This window comes from Cebus imitator, unplaced genomic scaffold (genome assembly GCF_001604975.1).
Source record: "Cebus imitator isolate Cc_AM_T3 unplaced genomic scaffold, Cebus_imitator-1.0 Scaffold69, whole genome shotgun sequence".
NCBI classification, from domain to species: domain Eukaryota; kingdom Metazoa; phylum Chordata; class Mammalia; order Primates; family Cebidae; genus Cebus; species Cebus imitator.
Window position 1 is genome coordinate 1247661 of NW_016107384.1, and position 23431 is coordinate 1271091.

General features: G+C 39.2%; 1 long non-coding RNA gene across 1 annotated transcript in view; it reads right to left on the reverse strand.

Moving 5' to 3' along the window:
- The window catches only part of LOC108306021, a 13819-nt gene extending 4066 nt beyond the window's left edge, over nucleotides 1-9753 (reverse strand). The window contains exon 1 of the long non-coding RNA XR_001825976.1: nucleotides 9659-9753. This is a non-coding gene — a long non-coding RNA (uncharacterized LOC108306021). The remainder of the gene's footprint in view (nucleotides 1-9658) is intronic.
- Nucleotides 9754-23431: the final 13678 nt, after the last annotated feature.

Genomic DNA, 23431 nt, shown 5'->3' on the forward strand with positions numbered 1-23431 from the left:
AAAAAAAAAAAAAAAAAAAAAAAAAAAAGAAGCCAAATAAATGTCTTAGTTTCTAATATGCTCATTCATTTGTTTTTATATTTGATTTTTTAGAAATAGTGTCTCGCTTTGCTGCCTAGGCTGGAGTGCAGTGGTTGCTCACTGCAGCCTTGAACTCCTGGGCTCAAGTGATCCTCCTGCCTGGGCCTCCCACAGCATTGTGATAATAAGAGTGAGCCATTGCACCTGGCCTCATTCAACAAATATTTCAGCTTGTACTTCATGCTGGACTCTATTCCAGGTTTTAAGGCACAACCATGAGCCTGGCAGTCTCTGTGTTTAAGAGGTTTACATGCTAGTAGACACTCTAGAGCTTTCTAAGAATGTCATCTAGATTTTCTCATTTTATCTTTGCTGCATGCTTAGAAGACATTTTTATTTTACTGATGAGGAAGTTGTAAATGTCGAGGTGCTAAGTCCTTTGCCCCAGTCACACGGTAGTAAGTGGAAGAGGTGGAATTTGAGTAGCAGCAGTCTGACTCTAGAGCTTACAGATGGCATCAGGACACATAAATGTCTCACAGTATCTGGGAGAAAAAGTGTCATTAATACTTGCTAATGCATAAATATCTTTGGGAAAAGCGTACTTTCAGTTATTCAATCACTTGAATTTGATTGAATTCAAGTGATTCAATACAAAGAATGTAACAGCAGATTTTTCTTTCTTTTCTTTTCTTTTTTTTTTGAGACAGAGTCTTGCTCTGTTGCCCAGTCTGGAGTGTAGTGGCTCAATCTCAGCTCACTGCAACCTCTGCCTCCTGGGTTCAAGCGATTCTCCTGCCTCAGTCTCCTGAATAGCTGGGATTAAAGGTGGCTGCCACCATGCCAAGCTAATTTTTGTATCTTTTAGTAGAGATAGGTTTCACCATGTTGGCCAGGCTGGTCTCTAACTCCTGACCTCAGGTGATCCATTCATCTTGGCCTCTGAAAGTGCTGGGATTACAGAAGTGAGTCACCATGCCCAGCCAGAGAACAGATTTTTCTGAGCATAGAGAGCAAATAGTAAGAGGACCAGAACTAGGGTGGCGGTGACTGGAGTAGGAAAGAGGAAGATGAGGAGACCGCCTCACCGAAGGGAGTGGTGATGTAACCAACACCGGTTCAGTACATTTTTTGGTGTCTGCTGCCTTGGCTACTGGCATGAAACACATTATATAGTTTAATCTCTACCACAGCTCAGTCTGGTTCCAAAGCCCACGTTCTTGCAGCTTACTTCCAGCCCTGTCACAATTTTGTCTGAACTCACTTCTAGGGTAAACCATTCCAGCAGGCCCCAAAGTGAGAACATGAGAATTCAGAGGCATGAAATCCAGAGAGTCCATGCTGTCTCTGGGAAGAGCATCAAATGAAAAGCATATCTGCTTTGAAACTTTATTTATTCTTTATTTTTTGAGATGAGGCCTCACTCTGTCATCCAGGCTCGAGTGCAGTGGTGCAATCATGACTCACTACAGCCTCGACCTCCCTGACTCAAGCAATCCTCCCACCTTAGCCTCCTGAGTAGCTGTGACTACAGGTGCACAACACCATGCCCAACTTATTTTTAAATTTTTTGGGTAGAGATGAGGTCTTTTTACGTTGCCCAGGCTAATCTCAAACTCCTAGGCTTAAGCAGTCCTCCCACCTCTGCCTCCCAAAGTGCTAAGATTACAGGCATGTGCCACCATGCTCAGCCTGAAACTTCTATATTATTTGATGATGATGTTCTGGTTGCAAAGCTGTGGTGAGCTCCAGGTCTGGATTTTGTCTTTTCTGTATGACAATAGCAGAGAATTAGTTCTGCTGCCCGAAAAGTTACCTCCTAATTAGAGAGGCTAATGGTGAACAGAGGAGGACTCCTTTGAACCAAGGCTTCCTGGACATGCTCAGCCCCTAGAAGCCAAAAGCAGCTTTTTGGTTTGTTTCTGATTTAATGCTGGGTGTAAGCATATGTGGGTGAGCATGTGTGTGTGTGTGTGTGTACACGTGTGTTAACTACATGGTATTTCAGTGAAATTTTTCCCCAGGGAAGTATTAGTTCTCTCCTGGACTGAAAAGTCTGTTGCCAAGCTGTTTCTTAGACAGCAGCATGAGGAACAAGACAACGTCTATTTAAACGGTGTTTTCTCCTGATCTCAGGTTAACTGTAGAAAAGTTATTCTGCAACTATTTTTGAGGTACCAGTTAAGAATTCTAGGCATATCCAGGTTATCCTTAAAACCCTAATTCCACTTTATAGTTATGATATTTGCATATGGGACTAAACATTACCTCACTTAACTATTAATTCCATTAGAAAGGAATCTAGTGTCCACAATGATTATTTTCAAGTGGATTATTTTAGAAATTGGGTTTCTATGGATTTTAGCAGGAAGTATACAACCTTTTGTCTGAACCACAAATTATAGCTCTGTATTAGTTATCTAATGCTATAAAAAATTACCCCCAAAACCTTAGCGGTTAAAACAATGAACACTTATTATTTCAATTGTCTGTACTGGGAAACCAGAAGTGGCTTCTCTGGGTGATTCTGGCTCAAGGGCTCTCACTGTCTGCAACTGAAAGTCCTGGCCAGGGCTGCAGTCACATCAAGGCTCAGCTGGTTGGAGGATCTCCTATCGAGCTCATTTCTGTAGTTGTTGAGAGGCTTTAGGAGATCTGCTTCCAAGTTCACTGACATGGGTCTTTCAACAGGGAGGCCTTAAAAAGGACAACTGACTTCCCCCAAGGCAAGTGATCATAGAGAAAGCAAGGGAGAACCCTGAGACAGAAGCAACAGACATTTTACCAACCTATTCTGAGAAGTGGCGCCCCATTAATTCTACCATATTCTGTTCAACTGAAGCAACTGGCTAGGTCCAGCCTGCACTGAAGGGGATGGACTGTACAAGGAGTGGATACCAGGAGAGACCAGGGGAGACCATCTTAGAGTCTGCCTACCACAAGCCCCTTACAGAAACCTGCCTATCTGTGGATATTCTTGTTCATCAAATACAGGCTTTTAGGTTCATTCCATTAAATAGTTGGTGAGGGCTGGACACAGTGGCTCAAGCCTGTAATCCCAGCACTTTGGGAAGCTGATGGGGTGTATTGCTTGAGGTCAGGGGTTTGAGACCAGCCTGGCCAACAGCATAAAACCCTGTTTCTACTAAAAATACAAAAAACTAGCCAGGCATGATGGTGCATGCCTGTGATCCCAGCTACTCAAGAGGTTGAGGCATGAGAATATTTTGAACCCAGGAGGCAGAGGTTGCAGTGAGCCAAGATCATGGCTCTGTACTCCAGCCTGGGCAACACAGTAAGACTCCATAAAAAAAAAAAAATTGATAAGACTGAAAAAATGCTGTTAGTAATGTAAAGCAGAGCTAACTTGTATTTTTACTAAGCAGACAAAGTAAACAATGTGTGTGAGACACCCAAGTTCTGAGAAATTGGCTTCTGAGTACATAAAGATAAACCAGTTCAATTAAATCAGCACTTTTTGATACCTACTGTCATAGTTCGTTTGGGCTGCAATAACAAAATACCTTAGACTGGGTAATGTATAAACAATGGAAACATATTGCTTGCTGGGAAGTCAAATAGGGTACCAGCAGATTTCATGTCTGGTAAGTGCCTGTTCTTCATAGATGGCGCCTTTCCTGGGTTTTTAAATGGCAAATAGGTGAACAAGCTTCCTAAGGCCTCTTTTGTAAGGAAATTTACCCATTCATGAGGGTGAAGCCCCTCATGAACTTTTCACCTCTCAAAAGGCTCCTCTTAATATGATCACATTGGAGATTATGTTTTATCATATCAATTTTGGAGCACACAAACATTCAGACCACACTACAAGTACTACTATGTGTACTGCAGGCTCTGCTCTGTCTATGCATTGTCTTAATAGGAAAGCAAGGCATATAGGACATGAAATAATAATATAAACCTTTACATTAATATAAAGCACTCATGATGGTATGGAGACACAGTGTTCCAGAATGGAACTGGTAAACTTTTTCTGATTTTTTGTTTTGTTTTGTTTTGAGATGGAGCCTTGCTCTGTCATCTAGGCTCGAGTGCAATGGCGTGATCTTGGCTCACTGCAACCTCCGCCTCTCAGATTCCAGCAATTCTGCCTCAGTTTCTTGAGTTGCTGAGATTACAGGCACCTGCTACCACGCTTGGGTAATTTTTGTATTTTTAGTACAGACAGGGTTTTACCATGTTGGCCAGGCTGGACTCGAACTGCTGACCTCAGGTAGCCCACACGCCTTGGCCTCCCACAGTGCTGGGATTACAGGCTTGAGCCACCGTGTTTGGTCATTTTTTTTTTTTTTTTTTTTTTTTTTTTTTTTTTTTTTTCTTACAGATTTTTTTTTTTTTTTTTTAAAGCCCTGTCACCCAGGTTGGGATTCAGTCGTGTGCCCACTGCTGACTGCATTTTTGGCCTCCTGGGCTCAAGTGCTCCTCTTACCTTAGCCTCCTGAGTAGCTATTACCACGTGTGTATATCACCACACCAGGCCAGTTTTTTTTTTCTTCTTGTTTTAAGAGATGGGGGTCTCACGATATTGACTAACCTGGTTTTGAACTCCTGGGTTCAAGTGATCCTCCAGCCTCAGGCTCCCAAAGTGTTGAGATTACAGGCATGAGCCACCGAGAGCAGCCAAACATTTTCTATAGAAGTAGAAGCCACATAGGATATGATATACTTTTGGTAGTATGGCCCCATATGTTCTCTGCTACATATTATTCCTCTTTTTTTTTCTTGTACAACTTTTTGAAAGTGTAAAAATTATGACAGTGCATGGTCTGGTACTTTTCTTCAGACTATTTTTTTTTTTTTTTTAATTTGAAAACACATTGGCAGGATCAACCAGGTAAAATGGAAATTCTTTTTCTTTTTTTCCTTTACTTTTTTTTGAGACGCGATTTCTCCATGTTAGGCTGGTCTCGAACTCCCCACCTCAGGTGATCCTCCCGCTTCGGCCCCCCGAAGTGCTGGGATTACAGGCATGAGCCACCGCACCCGGCCATGCAGACTATTCTTTAGGTGGCGCAGCTCTAGGAAGTCAGATAGACCCTGAGAAATAGCCATGTGTTCTGTTACAGAGAAGCTCAGACTGAGATGGCACACGGATGGGAGCCCACACACACACTTGTGTGTGAAACTGATGTTCTGGAGTCAAGTGCTTATTTAGGGAGTGATTCAAATTCAAATTCAAGGTGAGTTAGGTAAAACAGTAAGCTCTTTTGAATAAAAAGAGAGGAGTTTGTGTTGGGTGGGGTGGCTCCTGCCTGTAACACTAGCACCTTGAAAGGCCAAGGCAGGAAGATCTCTTCTGCCCAGGAGTTTGAGACTAGCTTGGCCAACATAATGAGACCCCGCCTTAATAAAAATTAAAAAAAATTGCCAGGCATGGTGGCTTATGCCTGTAATCCTAGCACTTCGGGAAGCTGAGGCAGGCAGATCAGAGGTCAGGAGTTCGAGACCAACCTTCCCAACATGGTGAAACCCCATCTGTACTAAAAATACAAATTTTAGCCTGGGGTGGTGGCGCGTGCCTGTAATCCCAGGTACTCAGGAGGCTGAGGCAGGAGAATCGCTTGAACCCAGGAGGCAGAGGTTGCAGTGAGCCAAGATCATGCCACTGTAATCCAGCCTGGGTGGCAGAGTGAGACTCCGTCTCAAAAAAAAAAAATTAATTTTTTTAAAAAGAAAGAGCGGTTTGACTTTAAATCTGTAGGCAGTGAGAGATCACTGTATGTTTTTGAGTTAGACAGTTATCAACATGACGAAAGCAGTGTTTTAGAAATACTAATTGGGGCAATGCATAGGGTTTTTTAGGTTGTTTGTCGTAGCATTCTTGGGCATTGGGTGGGTGGGTAGTGAGTGATGACACTGGAAATGTAGAGGGAGGCCATATCATGAAGCTAAGGAATTACAATTTTTTTTTTTTTTTTTAACATTAGAGCCTATCTTGACCCATTAAGATCAATGAAAATGATTTTAATCCAGGCATAGTGCAATAATGAGAACGTGGACTGGGCTGGCAGCCAGGTCTCTATTCATGTTGTTTAGTCAGGATTGGCTTAAATAATTAAATGGCTCCAAATGGTGATAAATGAATACTTCAGACCTGGGTATAGTTGAGTGTCTCGTCTCAGACTGGCTTGCATGTAAATAATAATGCATATCCATAAGTTGTATATTATATACATGATAGTGTTTGTATGGGGCTGATAATCTTTGCTTCGAGTATTCAAAAGGGTACCCTGGACAATCCTCTTTTTGTGCTTAGATCTATTATATAAAATACTATTTTATAACTAGATATTATCCCTTTGATTAACAGACTGCCTCCTAGACTAATTAAAATCTATAGACCTCAAGGTATGAACTAGATGAGGTAATTGAGTTATGATCCAGAAATTTGAATTTATGTGAAAATGTTTGAAATATGAGATTATATATGGCTTTTAGCAATATAATTTGGAGAAATTGCTCCATAACATGTATTCGAAAAACCAGCTCCTTACTCTTCATAGTAACCATTAAAGAAGTTTCCTGGAGTTCTCTTTTGCAGTCTGTGTGGTACCTAATACACTGGAGCCCACTGGCAGCAATGCTCAGACATGGCCTTCCCAGCTCCTCCAGCGGCCCCTCCTTCCAGTAGGCTCTCCATCCATCTTTCCTGGATTCGTGGGAGCTGTCATTTCCTACTCTTTCCTGGAGAGGGAACTTTCCATTCTCTTTCTCTTCTGAGTTTAAGAGTGTCTGGGCTGGTGCATTAAAGCCAACTTTTTCTGTGCACACCTGCTGAGTTTTTGTACTCAGCATAACAGCCAATTTGTTTAGAACAGTAGTTCTCAAAGCATGGTCTCCAGACCAGCAGCATCAACATTACCTGAGGACTTGTGAGTGATGCAAATTCCGGGTCTGCATGCCAGATCAACCAAATCAGAAGCTGTGGGGTTGGGGCTCAGCTATCTGTGTTTTAACAAGCCTTCCTGGTGATTTTTATGCTTGCTAGCTTGAACATTACTGAGCTAAAGGAGAGCTTCCTTTTGAGGGTTCCATCTTTGAACTTAAGATTTAGTCTTAAACCAGATCTCTGCATTTGTTGTAGCAAGCAATGCTTTATGAAAGCAATGCAATCATAAAAGAGTCGGTTACAAGCAATGTCAAAGAGAGACTGTGAAAGGTTGATTGGGTACAATAATGAGGGAATCTGCTCACTGGGAATTCCTACTCAAAGCTGTTTGGGGATACTTCCAACACAAGCTTTTGCATGCCATATGGGAATATTTTGCACATTGGAAAAGAATGCGCATCTGATAAGCAATAATGCGTTTACTTATCAACAAACACAATCTGTGGCTCCCAAGGCGCGTGCAGTCAGCTGTAGCTGGTCAGCCTTGCTGGTCTAGGGACACCAAGAGGAGGGGTGACTGTACCTGGATGGGCTGGCCTGGCAGGAAGCCCTGGACACCCCATTGGACCCATGTTGGTTTCAGTTTGCTAATGGCACTCCCCCTTGCCCTTCCTATGTCGTAGTGCTTTTGAGAACAGGCTGTTTAAAATGAGATATTGGCTGAATCCAAACGCAGGGAGAAAAAAATATCTCGCCTCTTTCTCCAAAAAATGTTATTGAGGCAGATTTTCCCAGGATCTAAGCTATTCTTTGGCTGCAAATGTACCTTTGGAAGATGCACAGTGGGGTCTCCAGGCACAGAAAGTAAACCAGCTGGGTATGCTTCTTCATACAACAGACAGATTTCTACCACTTGAAAATCATACTTTTGTAAATCAAATTACATTTTAAATTCAGCAGAGAAATTGCCATTTAAAGGGAATTACCCAGCAGATCTTTTGCCAAGAATGTAATTATTTCGTTTTTTATTTCTTCAAAAAATAAAAAAAGATTTCCATATGCGATAAAAGTTCAGTTAAGTAGAATTTTCAAGGAATTGGGGGATTCTTGTTATTCATCTCCTTCCTTCCCTCCCTCCCTCCCTTCTTTTCTTCCTTCCTTTTTATTCTTTCCTTCCTTTTCTCTCTTTCTTGACAAAGGCATAGCTGAAAAAAAAGTCCTGTTCCCAATGCATAAAATTGATTTTTAAAAGTAGTGGGCAGTGGAAATAATTACAATGCTCTTGATAATTAAAGATTTTGCAGCACATTGTATCAGCTGGATAGTGATAAGCAGAGATTAGGTTGAATTTGTGCTAAAGCTAAAAGGAGACACTGAAAATTTATAATTAGTGAAATATTAAATTAAACTCTTACTTTTAGTTCTTTTCAGTTAGTATTTTGCTTAAAAATTCAGCAGAGAAGAATATTGCTTTACTTAGAAACATTTGCTGGTTGGATCCTGCAAAGTTTAACTCCAACAGATTTACCTAATGAGAGTATATCTATATTTAGAAACACTAATAAATAGGAAGTGAACTGAGTTAAAACATTTTTAGATTTAACATGCAAGCATATTCTCACTACAAAAACAAACAAACGAAAAAAAACCCCAGCTCTTTAAGCCATATTGCCTTTGCTTTAACATTTTATTGTTGTTTAGATAAAAGGAGAAGTGGCTCACAAGCTGGCTCTGTTCAAACATGTGACTCAGGGCAGGCCTCTATGGATGTATGGGATGGGAAGGAAACAGAGGTTCAGAGACTAGTTCACTTACTTACACTGGGATCAATTTAAATTCAGCAAAGTTTATTATTATACATTTACGGTAACTATGAATCCCTAACTCTTGCTGCCACTGAAGATACAAAAATAAACAAGAGACAGTCTGAGAACTCACAGTCTAAGGTGGGAAAACTCCTCTGAGATAATTGGTGGGGTAGACATGTGTGATGTCTAATCAAGAGAGAGTTAGTTCAGGAATCCTCAAAGTTGTGTAGGTGGTAGAGGGTTTTGTTGATGATGTAGCAATGTAGATGGTAGAAGGTGTTGCTGATGCCACGAGGAACACTATGAGATGCTGATATATTTTATTTCACCACAAAAGTAGATCTTACAAAGGGAAAGTAGGACTACTTAAATATATACTGTACTGTAAAATTACAACTGTGAACACCCAGGTCAAAAAACAATTCCTCACTATTGAGCTAAACAGCATTGACTGTTTCTCCACTTTCCTGCTAATGTTAGTACACCGCTGGTTAATTCATTTGTCATCTGCCAGCATGTGTCACCAGGCAAGCAGTAACAGGGGCCAAAAGTCTAAGGAAAATGAAGACTTGAGAAAATTCTATTCATTAATTTAATTTAAAAACGTGATTTGGGAAATGATGATGTTTCCACAATTTCAATAACAGGTTAGTAACACCAAGGGTTCTGTCTGAAAAGTGTGGGAGCAGCTGGGGTGGAGAGGGAGCAAGCATTGATGTCCAGAAGGAATTATTGCCATTCCAGCCAAAGCTGAAAGCTCCTCCAGCAAACGCCCTCTCTGCTCTTTGGGGTGGGTCAGCGATAGAAGTTCCTACATGATAGGGAATGCACCTGCTTAGCTTTATACTAGCACATGCCATTAATATTGCTTTAGAAAGTGCTGCTCAGTGGCTAGGTGTGGTGGCTCACACCTGTAATCCCAGCACTTTGGGACGGCGAGGCAGGTGGATCACCTGAGGGTCAGGAGTTTGAGACCAACCTGGCCAACATGGTGAAACCCCCTCTCTACTGAAAAAACAAAAATCAGCTGGGCCTGGTGGGGCACTCTTATAGTCCCAGCTACTCAGGAGCTGAAACACAAGAATCGCTTGAGCCTGGGAGGTAGAAGCTGCAGTGAGCCGAGATCGCACCAATGCACTCCAGCCTGGGGGACAGAGCAAATCTCCATCTAAAAAAAAAAAGATTGAGAGAGAGAGAAAAGAGAAAGTAGCTGCTCAAGCTACAGATGGGAGCAGATTTCTCTCTAAAAACAATGTTATAATGACCATTAGGCTTGAATGAAATAGTGTTAAAATAATAACTAAAAAAATAAGAATGGGTTAAATAGGTTTGTGGGTTGATCTTGGAAGTTATTCCCCTATTTATGACATTATTTATATGAAGTAGTGCTCTTTTACTTTTACGAATTCAATTAGCAAATATTTCTTTCCAGGCTAACATGTGTCAAGCACTTTTTAGACACTCTGGGTTTCGGTTTCCTCTTCTGCTAAATAGGGATAAAGAGTGTTCTTAATTCAATAGGGTTGCTATGAAGATTAAATAACTTATAATACATCAACTGCTTTGATGGGTGCCTGACATATAGAAAGTGCTTAAATATTAGCTAGTCACTGTGAGTATTATTGTACACTGATATGACACAGATATGGTCCCCCCACACACAAATACAAACAACTTTCTAGAACACGGCCTGGGCCGTGTTGTTTGAGTTTCTTGGTGTTCTGGTCTTTAAGGGAGCAGCTGCTCTCCTGCAGTTGGGGCTGGAGTACTTGTTGAGCAGTTGGTATTTGTCAGTGTCGTTTGTCTGGTAAGCAGAGCCCTTGCCACTTTTTTCTGAGGCTGGAGGACAGCAGAGCAGCAGGGAAGTGTTTCTGGAAACTCTAACCAGTGGCTTTGCTTCCCGGGAATTTGCAACCCCAGCCCCCTGCGTGCTTACTTTAGGAGCTAGGGAAGGGCTGAGGCCCACAGATGTGAGGGCTGCTGGCCTGTGCTCCTATTGTCAGGGGTTCCTAGCTTTGTGAACAGGTGGGTCTCTTACCTCTTGGGCAAACCTAGCAAAGGCAAAGAATGATATAAAGACTTTCTGGCCCAATCCAGAGGAAGCAGGGAAGAGGAAACTTTTGACTTCTTTCCTTTTCAAAATATTCCAAAGTCTTGCAGTTAGCTTCTTCAGTTATGAAGTTCCAGATTTGTTAGATATCCTAAAGTAAATACACCATCTTCTGAAGCTGTCAGAGATTTGGGATGACATTTTTACATGCTTCCTGCTACTAAGCCCTGCATAGCTCAAATTAGTCTCAAGTGGATTGAAAGGCGAAAGAACTACACTTTCATGCTGTTGGAAATTTTGGTAAAATAAAGCTTATTAATGCCTAAGTAACAGCAGGGTATACAGCTCTGAAACAGTGACGAGGGTAAATAGGAGCTGTCCTTTGCACAACAAAATGGGGGACTGTTCTCCATAACTGATGTTTATGTCACCAATTGGAGGCCACTTTTATCTTATTTGTCATATGAAGGGCAAATATGAAAATAATGTGAGCCCCTCACCTGTCAGGGACCCTGTGCTCATTTTGGATGGGGTATTCCTAAATGCCCACTGATTGTCTTATCTCATGGTAGAATGATTTGAATTCATTCAACAACTTCTATATGTTTTCACTCTTCCCTAGTTTGCACTACCCATAAGAATGGCAAACAGGAAGTGTAGGGGGAAAAAGAGTATTTAACTTAGCTGCCGAGATCACGCTTTCTTTATTAGTTCTGTTTCAGTGTCAAACATCTCAAAAGACTATAGGACAAAAATAGAGAACCTTGATGCCTTGGTAGCAGCAGAGTATTCGCAGGGCTCTGGAGCAAGAGTCTTAGTAGAAAATGAAGGAGATGTGTGGGGCACACTCCAGTGGAATCTTACTTCCACTGCCTAGATTCAATGTTTAAGAAGAGCAGGTCAGCTGCCATGGTAAAGTGACCACTGGGCATATTTGGGAAGTGCTTGAACTCTGTAGGATACTTAACTGAGTAGATTAAGGAAGAAGTCCAATTACCTCTACTCAGGATTGATGACTTTCATTCAATGAAGAAAACTTTACCTGCTTTTAGTTGAAATGACAGAGTATGAGATTGAGAGCTTGTATTGTGCCATGGATTCACTGTGCATTTGGAATCGGTCTCATTCTAATCCTAGCTGTGCGACACTGGGGAAGTTGCTTAACCTTTCTGACCTTATTTTCCTCACTGTACAATGAGGAAATTATACATATATATACATGTATGATATATGTACATATTTATTTCCTCATTTTACAGGCAGCTTATATATGTATCACTTATATATATATTAGCATGTACATATGCAATGATATGTATATGATTATGTATATGTATAAATAAAATGATAAACATGTAAAGGGCTCATACCAGTGCATGGAACATTTCAAATACTCAGTAACTGTTGGTAATATTCTTTATAGTTTTACTGATATTTCAAAAATAAAAACAAACAAGAAACAGCAATTTTAAGAACAGAGAAGGAAGGAAATAAGTACATTTTTTCTCTAGTAAGTGGTAAAATTAAGATGACTAATAACATCACACATGGTAGTCACTTAAGATTTTGATTGGCATCCTTTAAGGAAAATGCCTGTTACTTTTACTTTCTTAAAATACAGTTTCATGCATCAAAGTTGTTTTATTTTCAAGAATCTAAGGAAATGAGAAAACTAGAAAGGAAATAGCATATGAGCATGACTGTATTATAAAACAAGTAGCAATCATGATGTGGGAATGTATTTACCCTCATATAGTTTTTGCAGATATATGAAGATTTTATGAATACAAAATAGAAAACCTAATATCCTTACTATTTAATTCTTTGACATAAAGAAAGATATTGTTATTTAAGCTATAATTTTCAATATTATATTTCTTTTTAAATGTTAAGGCTAGATAGCTAATAATGTTATAACATTTATTTTTTAACTCTAGCATTGGCAAAGTGCTTTTAAAACATTTTGAAGCACTTTTATGAGCTCCAGAATAAATGATCCCCAGAACAACCTTGTAAGGTAGTCAGAACAGGTATAGTACTATTTTTTACATTCTACAAGTGGCAAACAAGCTAACAAGGTTGAATGACACAGCAGGTGGGGGCTGGATTGACATTCAATAATCCTTATGTTTAGAACTTAAATTTGTTTGATGATTTGCTATTTAAATCAGATAGTTTTTTGATCCACCCAGCAATCTTTCATGGGGGACAGAATATTTTAATCTCCATTTTCTCTTTAATCTCAATCAGTGGCTCTTCCCACTAAGTCATAGTGCTTCAGTGTCAGTGTTATATATACATTATAGTTTGTTGAAAAATGATGTCTTAATCTTCAATTTGATTATGTGGTAACTGTATACTCCTCCTTCCTTCCTTCCTTCTTTCTTTCTTGCTTGCTTGCTTTCTTTCTTCTTGCTTTCCTTCTTTCTTTCTTGCTCTGTTGCTAAGCTCCAGTGCAGTGGCCCAATCTCAGCTCACTGAAACCTCTGCCTCCCAGGTTCAAGTGATTCTTGTGCCTCATCCTCCAAGTAGCTGGGATTACAGGTGCCTGACACCATGTCTAGTTAATTTTTTTGTATTTTTGGTAGAGATAGGGTTTCACCATGTTGGCCAGGCTAGTCTTGAACTGTTGACCTCCAGCTGTCCACCTGCCTCAGCCTCCCAAGTGCTGAGATGACAGGCATGAATCATCATGCCTGGCCAACTGTATACCATTTCTGTCAAATTGAACCCAGACCCCAAAAGTGTTAAATTTACTGACTAGTTGAGTAGGTACTATAAACTCCAAACCCAGTTTTGAGTGAAAACTGAAAATTTCAGTCATTCAGATATTTGTCAACAGTAGATGGTAGAGATATATTTATTTTAATTTTTATTTAAAGATATACTTTTATGTATATGTGACATGAGTGACAACAGTCTGGGAAATGTTTCAAAGTGCCCTATCATGCGTTCATTGGTTTTGGATGTTTTCATATGCTTCAGTTCCTTTTGAAGGAGCTTTCCTTTACTCTTCAGAGTCTGACCATGCTTGGGACTTGCTGTAGGACAAATCCATCTGCTAGACCTAGTAGGGTCCCAGCTGGTATGACTTTCATGGCTTCTTAGACAGGACCCATCCACAAATGTGTGGAAAATTGTGGTGGGAGAAAGAGTCCAAAATCAAGGCAGCAGCTTTCTTGTCTAAGACAGACTGAAGACAAACCCTTTAAAAAAATATTCCTGTAAGTTTGTAATTCAGAAATAAAGGGTAATAACCTCTTATATTTATGCTACTTTAGAAATGCTCTTCTCCCTTCCTACCCCCACCTGGACTAAATCAGTTGAGTTACTTAAGTGATGGAAATTAAACATTGTGGAAGCTGGAATAAACATTTAAAAGAGTTTGAGAGATCTTACTTAAAGCTTCCTCGACTCAAGGTAAATATGAAAACAGCTCTTCAGCCTTTGGTGACGTCTGACTTTCTATGAACACCTGTAACTTTAGGGCCTGTGACACTTACTTTGAGGCTGGTTATCTTCTATTGTGTCATTTCTGCACTTATATATTTTATGCACATGACTCACTTTCTGAATTATACAGAGGAATAGGACACATTTTATAGTTGTCTATCTTTTTGGGTTCTTACATATTTACCTGGTAATTATGCAGAAAAGATTCTTAATCCAATGGTTATTGCTGATAATTACAACTTGGAAGTCCTAATACTTACCACTCCACAAGGTGGGAATGAGGGTGGTATATCACATTCCTAAAAAGACATTTGTGATTTTTAGTACATTGACACATGAGTGTATAAACATGCTTGAGTTGAAAAAGAGGAATCAGAAATTATTTTAAAAAATCAATTCAAGTTAAATATCAAAGAGTTATATCATTCCCCAGCTTGAGAGTTCCAGTGAGATTCATCAATAACATACATCCCAAACTGAGTTCAATTATGAGAGATAGTTGACTTTTTTTTCTTTGTTGTTAGTTCACTACATTTTGGCCAAATACTTAGAATAAGAAACTTTGTTGGGAGTTAAGATCAATTGCATAGCTACAATATTTTTTCACTTGGAAGGAAAGACAGAGAGTTCTGTTACTCAAAGGAGCAAGAAATATGGAAGCCAAGAGAGCCACAAACTTGACTCAGAAGCCTAAGTAAATAGTATCATACTTATTTCTCAAGACAAGCTGTACTTTTTAAATATATAATCACACACAATTACCATGCTTGTGTGATAATCACACACAGGAAACTGCTCCAGCTACCAGCATAAATACAGTACTTTCAACAGCTTTTTATGTCTACTTCTCTTGTGTCCTCTCTAAATTCTAGATTTACCTCCATCTTTATGGGAGGAGCATCTTGACTTATGTCAGCTAATAGTGCATTGAAAGCAGCCATTCTGGGAAGCAGCAAGTGAGAAGGCCCTACAGGAAGTGGAGACTCTCTCTGCATGGGTTAAGCTTTGAATTAAGCTGCAACATTTCTTCTCTTTTTCCTCACTCAGGCAAAAGAGAGGGATTTGGCTGCACTAAATCTTGTGTGTGTGTGTGTGTTGGGGGGGTATGAAATCGGCAAAATAACAGCACAGACAGTTCAGGAATTTTTTTTTTTTTAAGAAGCAAGTCTTGCTCTGTTGCCCTGGCTGAGTGCAGTGGTATGATCATGGCTCACTGCAGCCTCAATCTCCTGAGCCCAAAAGACCCTCTTGCTTCAGCCTCCCAAGTAACTGGCACTGCATGCATGTACCATCACATCCAGCTTATTTTAGAAAATTGTTTTTGTAGGGATAGGGTCTGGGTTATGTTGTGCAAACTGTTCTTGAACTCATGGCCTTAAGTGATCTTCCTACCTTGGCCTCCCAAAGTGCTGGGATTACAGGTGTGACATTTAGGGATAGCTTTATAGATTTTGAATTTTGAAATATGTTTGCATACTCTGCATACCCTATAAACAACTTGACCATGTATTTAAATGCAGTGTTTTGAAAGACATTGAAATTTCTGCCTTTCCTAAAATATCTCTGCTAAACCTCACATCACCTTGGGTGGAAACTCCTTTCATTAGTGACCAGTCTAATTCCCCAGATACCAATTTGTTGAGTGTACTCTGTATCATTTAAATGGTCTCTGACTCACTTCCTCATATGTAAATTAAGGGGATTACATAGACTTTACTTTCTCTGTTCTGATTTTCTGTGGCCCCTCCCTTCTGTCTCTCAACTAGAGAAGTTTTGTGTTTAGTGTTTTCCTGTATTCAACTTGCAAAGTGTTACAGATAATTGTAATTATACTGTAATCAAAATGTCAACTTCTAATCTTAGAAAAACAGATTCTAATTGAATAGGGTTGCTCCTAAGCACTTTCTTATCAAGAAATTTTTCTCTGTGCAAATCTGTGATAACCTTTCTCCTGCTGTACCCAGAAGTTCTTAGCCTCCACCTGAACTTCTTTCTTGTCTTCTTTTAGACCTTTACATCTTCATTACATTCTATGCTTCCACTAGGCAAGCTAAAGTCTAGTTGATGCAGTGATGCAGTTCTTCTCTCAAGAGAGCAGAAACTTGGCTGAAAAGTTTGGAAAACAACGGCAGTATAAATTTATTGAGGTACTCAGCTGATAATTTTAAAGAGAGCAGCATTGAGTTCTCACTGGAAATAACTGCTGAATTAAGGATGGTACCTTACTTGGGATTATCTCAGAATTATCTGCTTCTAAATTGTCACTTCTAAAAGTGAATCAAATCTACCCCTCACCCAGAGTCACCTTCCCTTAACCCCACAGGCTTTATCTTCCCTTCCCTGTCCCCGCCGAACCTTTGCCACAAAAAGTGAAGCACAAAGTGGAGAAGTTTTGATGATTTCTTGGACTGTCTCTAATACATATTTCATAATATGTAGTTTGATTCTGATTAATAGAGAAAGTGCACAATTGGGAGGAGGGCTTCCTCTGGAAATTCCAACAGATTATACTAATATTTATAGTCAATATAAGGAAAAAACAAAGCGGGAGGGAGAGGGACAAAGAGAAGAAATGTTCTTTTTTTTTTCTTTCTTTCTTTTTTCTTTTCTTTCTTTTTTTTTTGCAATCATTTTTAATTTGGGTAGTGATTTGAAGCTTTCTCTTTCCAAAGTCTTTGTCTGGGTGTCCATTTTATCTCTTTTCTAAGCTCATGCTTGAACTGATCATCAGAGCTTTCTCAAGGCTTACTTGCCTTTCATTGAGGCTGGAACTTGTGGTATTTGTATGAAAACCAAGTTCTGAATAAACCCGAGGCTGTTTAAAATTTCAGGTAGAAATCATGTGCTCTTCAAGAGTAAATTTGGCACTTTTTGCCTTGATTGTATACAGTCACACATTGCTTAATTGACAGTGATACATTCTGAGAAATGCATCTTCATGCAAGTATCATCGAGTGTACTTACACAAATCTAGATGGTATGGTCTACTACACACCTAGGCTATAGGGTATAGTCTATTGTTCCTACACTATGAACTCACACAGCGTGTTACTGGACTGAATTCTGCAGACAATTGTTACACAATGATAAGGTTTGTGTATCTAAATGTAGAAAAGGTACGGTCAATGTATGGCATAAAGATAAAAATGGCCAGGCATGGTAACTCACACTTGTAATCCCAGCAATTTGGGAGGCCAAGATGAGAGGATCAGTGGAGGCCAGGAGTTCAAGACTAGCCTGGGCAACATAGCAATACCCCAACTCTACAAATAGAAAAACAAAAAAATATAAATAAATTAAAGATTCAAAGTGCCATACTTAATCTGTTCCAGCTTAAAAAAGAAGTGAGACCTGATGAAATTGAGGTCATTGCTGTAGGCTTTAGCTTGCCTAGTGGAAGCATAGAATGTAATGAAGATGTAAAGGTCTAAAAGAAGAAAGAACTTTCTATCTAACTAGTGAGGGTTTCTCCTCTGCTTTCCACTAGAAATGTAGTTGTGCATCTACTTCTTGGTGTTTTGCTAATTTGTTTCTCTTTACTATTTCTCCTGAATTTAGAAAATCATTGACAGCACCCTTAAGGGCGTATTAATGAATAGGAGAGGGAGCTTTACACTAAGAGTCCATGTGCTGACCTCTTTCTACAGAGACTGAGGAAGAGGATGAGCTGATTGTGGAGCTTATCACCACTTGCGACCTTTGGCTTAGACAGGTGATCTGTTGTGATTTCTAGATAATAGGGAAATAAAACTCAGATCCTTGTGACATTATCATTATTATTCTTTTTTTATTGCATTTTAGGTTTTGGGGTACATGTGAAGAACATGTAAGATTGTTGCATAGGTACACACATAGCAGTGTGATTTGCTGCCTTCCTCCCCATCACCTATATCTGGCATTTCTCCCTATGCTTTCTCTCCCCAATTCCCCACCCCCTGCTGTCCTTCCCCTATTTCCCCCCAACAGACCCCAGTGTGTGATGCCCCCTCATTATTATTCTTAATTCCTGTGGATGCTTGTAACATTGAGTCAGTTGTTTCAATTCAGCCTGTTACAGATATATAGTTGATGTGTCCAAACAGCAATAACTTGTATTTTCTGAAGCTGTAGAAATGTTATGTTTGCAGAAAGAAAACACATTCCTCCCAATTTTGTCAGCATGATCAAACACTGATGATGTGTATCTGCAGAAAATTGTTCTGAGAAAATTGAAAATATCATCTTACCAACACTATTATTAAAAAGATGAGAATAAGAAACATAAAAACTTTTCCTAGATTTTTTCAATCTCCTAAAAACAATAGATCTTTAAACCTCCCCAAAAATGATCATTTTAGCTACACTAGTAAGTTATGAAAATTACACAACTTTGAACAGTTTCACTCACTGAGACAGCTGAAAAAAATAAAATGAACCAAGTGATAGTAAGGTTGTAGTAATTAGCATTTGATTCAGTAGGACTTTGTGGTGGATGTACAGGGTGTGTGTGTGTGTGTGTGTGTGTGTGTGTGTGTGTGTGTGAGAGAGAGAGAGAGAGAGAGAGAGAGCGAGAGAGAGAAAGAGACAGAGATAGAAAGAGAGAGAGAGAGAGACAGAGAGAGACAGAGAGAGAGAGAGAGAAAGGAAGAGACAGAAATGACTCTTGGATTCAGACTTGAGCAGTTGTCTGGTTGTGATGCTCTGTACTGAGATAAACCCCAGGGCAAACCCATGTGGAAGGTGAGGTGAATGACTTCTGTTTGGAGTTTATATTGAGTTTGGGGTGATTGTATATATCCTTGGAGACATCCAGAAAGTAATTAGAGATATGGGTCTGAAGTCCATAGAAAAGAATGAGATTAAAGATTTGGGGATTTTAGAATCCTAGAAATAAAGAAAATAATCCAGAGAAAATATGTAAAGCAAGAAATGCTAATACTTACTCTAAGGGACAAGGCTAGGAAGATAAAGTTATAAAGGAGACTTCCCAGGAACAATCAGAAAGGTAAGCAGTAAATCTGCATACTGGGGAGCCAGAGAAACTACAAAAAGAGTATTTTAAAGTGTGACCTGCAGTGTCAAATGCTGAAGAAAAAGCTACTGAGAAAATAACTAAAAATATCCAATGCATTTAGTATTTTACAGACTTTGGTAGCCTTGCTGCAAGAAATTCTGGTAAAATCATGACAGAAACCTAGACTATGATGGATTCTGGAGGAGGACTGGGAAGTGAGGGAACAAAGTACATGCAGTTAAGTTTTTCAAGAAGGTCTATTATGAAGAGTAGAAGTGCTATAGGGCATGACACAGAAGGAATTCGGAAAAAAGGAGGTCCCCCTTACTTCCTCATCATAAGATTTGAGCTTGTTTAATTACTGATAAGAAGTAAGAAAGAGAGAAAGTTGAATCTGTAGACAGAGAGATTAATTAGAGATTTGTATCCTTGAGAACACTGGGACAGAAATTTATAGTACACATTGAAGGATTGGCTTTAGATTAAAATGATGGATATTATTATGTTTTCCTTAGGAGAAGAGAAAAGGAGGGTTGAATACGAAGTAGATCTGGTACTCGGAAAGTGAGAAATTCCCTTATTATGACTTCCATTTCTTAGTGGAGTGGGAAAAGAGGTTATCTGATGAAAGTGCAAGGTAAAGTGTGGCTATCAGAGAGTTGAGGGGAGGGAAGAGAATTCAAAGCAATTGTGGAAAATGAGAGCATGATAAGTAATCATGGTAGAATTACAGCCAGGTTGGAGAGCCCAGCTGATACTACTAGTTACAGATTTATGATATCAAATTGCCCAATTATTATTTCTCTCCTGCATCATGCAACGCTAAACCAAACCTGACTAAGTCACATAAAAAAAGCAAACAGGTTTATCTAGGGTTGGGGTTTGCCAGGCATATGCTATGGAAAGATAATGGGAAAGAGGAATTTAGAGAATAGGTAAAAGAGGAGTAAGAAGGTTCAAACATGAATCTAAGCAGCATAATTATGGAAGTGAAGATAGGAAGAAGCTATTCAGAAAAGAACAAATGAAAGAGGACTGGAGGTCCTGATAAGGTCCAAACACTCATTGTAGATATAATGTGCTTTTGATAGACACTCAGTTGATAGTGTGGATACATAGATGACTAGTTCCAGGTTCAAACACCAAAGCTCATTGGTCCCTGCCCACATATTCTATTCCTCCATTACCAACACAAGTATTCCAACTGAAAATGTCAATTTATTAAATCGAAATGTCACCTTACTTCTATGCCTTTTGTCCCACCAATATCCTGTCTCAATGTCTATCCATTACTTTTATTGCCTTTTCAAATATTATCCATCATTTAAAACTTAGTTCTTACCATATTCCTGAAATGTCCAACTGAAGAAAGCAAGGAGAATAAATCTCCTGAAATTTATCGAGTACCTATTATGTGCCAGGAAATGTAAATGTACTTGTACTTTTCACATGCAGTTCTAATTCAGTTCAGGTATTGAAGTTCTCATCTTCCTTTTGAAAGCGATGTATCTTTATTGTCTTTAGTACAATGTAGCATTCCTTTTTGTTTACTTGTATTCGAAGATTTTTGTGTCTATGTCTTAATCTCATACTCAATGGTAATTTTTTTGATGGCTTAATTATGCATTTTCCATAGCACCTTTCCGAATATATTGTACATGGTAGGCATAATTCTTGCTTAATTATGAACATGAAGACATAGATCATAAAGAATAAACATTATAGAAAAAGGAAAACAAATGTAAATACCAACCATCATTTTTTGTAAATTCATGATGTGATGAGGATTGGGAAAAATGAAGAAATATTGCCCCAGTATTCCAAAATTATTAATACTCTTTTTCATAGTAGTTGCTACTCTACTCAGACCTGATACACTTTTTATTGTTTTTGTTTAAATTTATTTATTTTGAAATGAGACACTGAGGCCAGGTGTAGTGGCTCATGCCTGTAATCCTAGCACTTTGGGAGGTTGAGGTGGGTGAATCACTGAGCTCAGGAGTTTGAGACCAGCCTGGGCAACATGATGAAACCCCATCTCTACAAAAAATACAAAAATTAGTCAGGTGTGGTGGTGCGTGCCTATAGTCCCAGCTACCTGGGAGGCTGAGGCAGGAAGATTGCTTGAACGTGGAGCTAGCTGAGATCATACCACTGCACTTCAGCCTGGGTGACAAAGTGAGACCCTGTCTCAAAAATAAATAAATAAACAGAATAAATAAAATGATACAGGGTATTGCTGTATTGCCCAGGCTGGTCTTAAAATCCTGGGCTCAAGTGACCCTTCTGCCTTAGCCTCTCTAGTAGCTAGTTTTTCTGGCAAATGTGTTACAATTGTAATGAGTAGAGACAAATCTATTTTTATTGGTTGTGTTTCTATATATTTTCATGTGTTGATAATTCAGTAAAATATAATTCAGTATTTGGCTTAATTTTGAAATATTAATACTGTATATTTTGGGTAGCTTTATATTAGTTTATGTATTGTTTAGAAAAATGATATTTAAATTGAAGTTAGCTAAAAATTTCTTTAGAAGACTTGACCCAAACAAAAAATAGTAGTGTTTATAAGTCAGCCATGAATGCCAGTAGTTTAAATTTTAGCAGCAGCAGCATAGTAATTTGTTGGAGTTAAAGCACTGGAATTGGCTCATTAAATACGTTTTGTAGTATCTAATTAAGAAACAGCTAGGAAGTTCTGTTCAATAAACCATCGAAGCTTTTTTCTCTTCTTTTTCCAAATTCTGCTCCTTCTCCATTTTTAAAAGGCTCATAAGAATTTTATGTATGTACGTTAAACTTCATTTAAAGGCTTTGCCAACATGTTCACTTCATAGACAAATTAAATCAAGTACAGACAAGCTATACATGTCTGAGGTACTGTAGATAGTTTCTGCTGGGACCAATAACAGCTGGAGTTTCCTATTTGCAAATGTAGTGACTACCTGAGAATACTACGTGACATATTTGTAGGTGAAAACTATCAAGTTTGTTATACAAAGATAAATGTATCTCTCTTACAATATTCATCACCCTGTTCATAGATATTGTAATGTATAACCTTGATTAAATTTACTAAAAGAACATTCATTTTAATGAAGCTTTACAAAGTATTTCAGTATTTAAATGTTTAGTAGTCTCTTGCCATGGAAAAATGAGAAACTTTCTCAATTTTTCAATTACAAATTTATAGTGACAAATACACCATTGATATGAAAAAGGCTAGGCCATTTTATAATATATATGAATATATAGTATCCTGATCCATACTTATGCCATAAGAGTAGTCTATGGAAGCCACCAGAACATAATAGTACCTTGTATTTGTAAAACAATTACTACAATATGTTTTCATACAATTGATCTTACTTTTTATATGTTAATATAGTTTTCATTATTACAATGAAAATACCTGCACAATATAAGAAAATTGGAAGTTCAATCCAAGATGTCCGATTAGGAGCAGCTCAGGATTGCAGCTCCCAGTGAAAGTGCAGAGGGTGATCCCTAGGCAAGCAGGGCCTGGAGTGGACCTCAGCAGTCCTACAGCAGAGGGGCCAGACTGTTAGAAAGAAGACTAAGAAATAGAAGGAAATAACTTCATCATGAACAAACTGGACGTCCACTCAGAGACCCAATCTGAAAGTCAACAACTACAAAGATGACAGTTGGATAAATCCACAAAGATGGGAAGAAACCAGTGCAAAAAGAATGAAAACACCCGAAACCAGAACGCCTCTCCTCCTTCAAGGGATCCTCACCAGCAAGGGAACAAGGCTGGGTGGAGAATGAGTGTGATGAATAGACAGAATCAGGTTTCAGAATGTGGGTAATAAGAAACTTCTGTGAGCTAAAAGAACACGTTCTAACCCAATACAAAGAAACTAAGAACCGGATTGCTCAATCCAAGATGGCCATTTAGGAAGAGCTCAGGATTGCAGCTCCCAGTGAAAGCGAAGAGGGTCAGTGGACGCCGCATTTTTATTGCCCACAGACTAGGAAATTCCCAGGCGGAGGAACTCCACAGGTCACCAGCGCGGCTGTTTCGCCCAGCGCGGCTGTGCCGGCCGGCATCACTGCTTTGCCCCACGCGGCTGCTTTGTCGGCGCCCTGGAGCAGCGGTTCTCCATACAAAATACACCGGTCCGGTTGCCCTTTTGGCTGGCGATTGGAGCCATGGGAAGTCGCCCATTAGTCTGTTTAAAAGGGGGACTGAGCAGGGAACCAGAACAGTAGATTCCAGGGCAAAAAAAAAA